Source organism: Carassius carassius, chromosome 30 (assembly GCF_963082965.1).
Source record: "Carassius carassius chromosome 30, fCarCar2.1, whole genome shotgun sequence".
Lineage (NCBI taxonomy): Eukaryota > Metazoa > Chordata > Actinopteri > Cypriniformes > Cyprinidae > Carassius > Carassius carassius.
The window spans coordinates 23804434-23808221 of record NC_081784.1 but is presented as its reverse complement, the minus strand read 5'-3'; positions in this window follow the sequence as shown (position 1 = coordinate 23808221).

Here is a 3788-nt window from a genome sequence, read left to right as displayed (position 1 = left end):
GTCCTTCCAACACAGTCTCACTCCTATTCATCACATACTGCCGTTTGGTCATTTCCCCCTCACGTCCATAAGCAATGTTGAGGGTACCCCCTATTCGTCGCTTGACAACATAGAGGGGGGTCGTCCGATATTTGAATGCAAATCCCTCATCTTTGGATTTTGATGAACCTGGCTTATCCATCTAGCAGTTTTCCTGCGCTGGAAAGTATGGTTTCAGGCGATTAATTTTAATGCTACTAATTGTGTATTTTGCAGTAGCATGCAGCGCAAATACTGTTACAATCATTAATTGGTGCAGTGACCATATATTTTATTGGAGCAGAAACCCTGTTCTAAATCGGAATCACGACTTTTTTCTTTTTTAATATAATTTTGGGCTACATTAAAATGGCATAATTGCAGGACTGTATATTTGCTGTAGGCTTAAACATGCCTTAATTTAAGTGGGATATTTTTAATTTTCGATGGTATTTCTATTTGCAATGGCTTATAGTGAGCCTACTTTGCTTTTCTTGCGACAAAAAAAAAAACAAACCTAACCCATTAGCATACTTTTATACACCTTTCATTACAATACTAATTATGAAGTTGTGATAAATGGCCTGCTGCAGAAATGTTTATATTACTTAATATGGACATATCCTTTGGCAAAGAGATTGATGCATTCTGGGACGTGATGTGTTAAAATGTAATGGCTAACATATACCCGTGTTTCCTTAGACATTTCTGCTGACCCCTTTAAAATTTTGAGCGAAGATAAAATATTAAGACTGTACGTTTTCATTATGATTTATATTTTGGCGCAATTTTGTGTAACGCGTAACTGTGTGCGACCATCACAGAAACCATTGCCCAGCGCGATTCCACCACGGTAAGTCACTTACAACAGTCTAATAAGCAAGAGAAATGAATAGGCATTTATATGTCCAAAATTAATACAATTACGAGTTTATATATATAAAAAAACATGGTGTGTGTGTGTGTGTGTGTGTTACGGATCACTCGGGAAGCTGAGGAGTAACAGATAAAGATGTTTATTGGAACAGACACAAGCAGAGGAGCAGGTAGTGAGGGATGAGTGAATGGATGGATCTGTGCAGGCTGGGTGAAGATGTTTTGGAGTGAAGGTGAACCACACACACGGGGGATCTGGGTCTTCGGAGAATCGCTGGAGAGAGGTAAGTAGAAGAGGAGTTAGTCCTTACAGTAAGCATACAGGAATGACCTTGTCGCGAACGGACAATGACTGAGTGCGTGTGGCTTTTATGGTGCTGAGGTGATTGGATGGTGATGCGGATCAGGTGGATGTGATTTAGAATTCCGGTGAGGGTGTGCGTCGTGATTGCGTGGAGGTGGAACCTGGTGTGTTTGTAACAGTACCCCCCTCCCCACGGCCCGCTCCTGAGGGCCGGGGACCCCGATGACGTGGTGGGCGTCCTCTTCCCCTGGGAGCTGGTCTGTTGGGATGATTGGAGTGGAAGGTATGGAGTAAGGTAGGGTCCAGGATGTCGTTGCGTGGGACCCAGGAACGTTCCTCTGGATTGTAACGGATATGCAGGTCATCGATTCATGGGTTCTGAACTAATGAATCACGGTTCGTTGAATCTAAAACAATGCAAACCTAACACTTTTAACATTTTAAACTCAGGCATACAAATGAAACCTTTTTTCTCTAAAATGTCTGGCCTGGCGCCAGCCTGGCTGGATTTAAATTATTTACGACACAGGATGAGACATTCCAAAGTCACGTGAGCAGCCTCAAAGGAGAAATGGACTCTCCTTTCAACTTACACACACCCACGCATACACACGCCCACAAATGTTTTATCTTACACTCATCATGTAAAGTCCTTAATAATATGTATTTTGAGTATGTTTGTGCGTTGCATAAATGGTTAATCCTTGTTATGTGAAGAGTATAAGTTGATACTTAAGATTTGGAAATGTTTCTCCTAATTTTAATGTTCTCAAATAGAATCATGAGCTGTAACCCAACTCCTTCAGAGGTCGTAAAACTTTATGACCTAACAAACAGGACAGGAAAGCTAACTCTTAGAAAAGAGAATAGTACCCTGTTATTTTCTCAATGAATTTTAAAGGTATAGACTGTATCTCTTTTTGTGCTTAGATGTCTCCCCATATCAAATTGGAGTATCTGCAATTTTATCATGTGTTAATGAAATTTTAAATGTGTGTAATTCTGCATTTAAAACATAACTTCATGTTTTGATCATTTATATATGTCACTTTTGGTGTCTGCTTAATCGTCATGCTTTGACGAACTCATTTATCTAAAGCAAATTAATGAAAAATGTATTAATCTGGAATTATGAACGTGCTAGGATATCACTGTTGAAATCTGATAAACCCTAATTTATTAGGGTGGGTGTTTTCACAGAGACAAAGGAACCTTTTCCCGCTTCAGATCGCGGACGTTCATTGGTTGTTCACGCGAACAGAGGCGTGAACCATTTCAAGCCATAAGAGCTGACCCCGGAAGGTCCAGTCTCTCTCTCTCTCTCTTCTGGTCCTCGCTCTTCTCGTACGCGCTACTCATCCCTCTGCGCGGCCTTGAGCCGCGCTCCTATCGCCGTCCCCCTCAGCACAGGGGCTGAGAGGGCAGCCATTCTCATGACTCCTTCAGAAGCTTTCGTTTTCGTTGTTTTGTTTATTTTCTTTACTAAGTTTATTCACCTATTCGCCTCTCCACACAAGGAAGACGAACTCTGAAACATTACTTTCTTTGAACTTTCAAATATCGCGCGATTCCGCAGCAGCCCGGACACAGAGAGGACAAGCCCAGACTGACGCACGCTACACGCCCGCTGCTTTCGCATACACAAAGAGAAACACTTGCAAGTATCATTCTCTATGGAAATTTTAAATGCTGTTTAAGTTGTCTATGATTTAGATTTCTAGGTTGCCTCTCAAGGGTTAATGTCTGTTGGTTTACATAACTGAGCGCGTGATTTTGCATACCACGCCTATTCTCTCATTCTCTTTACTGTTTACTGTCTATATTGTCGTACGCGTATTTACTCTGTATAAATCGTAGTTGATGTATTATTAGTTCAATTATTAAATTCCATATACTCCAGATTGTCTGTCTAAGTTGCTCATGTTACGAAGTCAATGAAATGCCGATCTTAGCTACAAAGCTCATTTGTTACTTTTAAGTAATATAAATTTTATAAGGACATGGCCAGAAACTATTCGTCCTGGAATTATAAGAAGTGATAGCGTTACTGAGAATTAATAAAACAAATCTTACGACCGTTTGCCGGACGAACCACGTTTGATTTACATTAATTTCTAGTAAAAGATATCACAATAATTGATATGAAGAATAGAATATTGAAATATTAATGAGTAAATTACAGTGCCTTGTGATGAGTTATTAATATATACAATTGACCTATTTTTCATCTTCAATAATTTTAATGCAACTGTAATATGATATATATATTAATCATATTCCTGATTAATTACCCAAATTCCCTATATATCATTTGAGTTAATTATTATGTACAACCTAGTGCGGCTACAGGACCATATCCTTCCCAGTCCACTAGGTATTCCAGCTGCCCACCAAGCCGCTGGGAGTCAAGGATGTCCTTGACTGTGTAGGCTGCGCTGTCATCTAGGAGGAGAGGAGGGGGGGCTTCAGCTTCGCCAGGTTCTGTGGAGGGAGAGACAGAAGGATGGTGAGGTTTAAGAAGGGAAACATGGAATGTGGGGTGAATCCGGTATTCAGGGGGTAGTTGGGAGTTTGTATGTGACCGGATTGA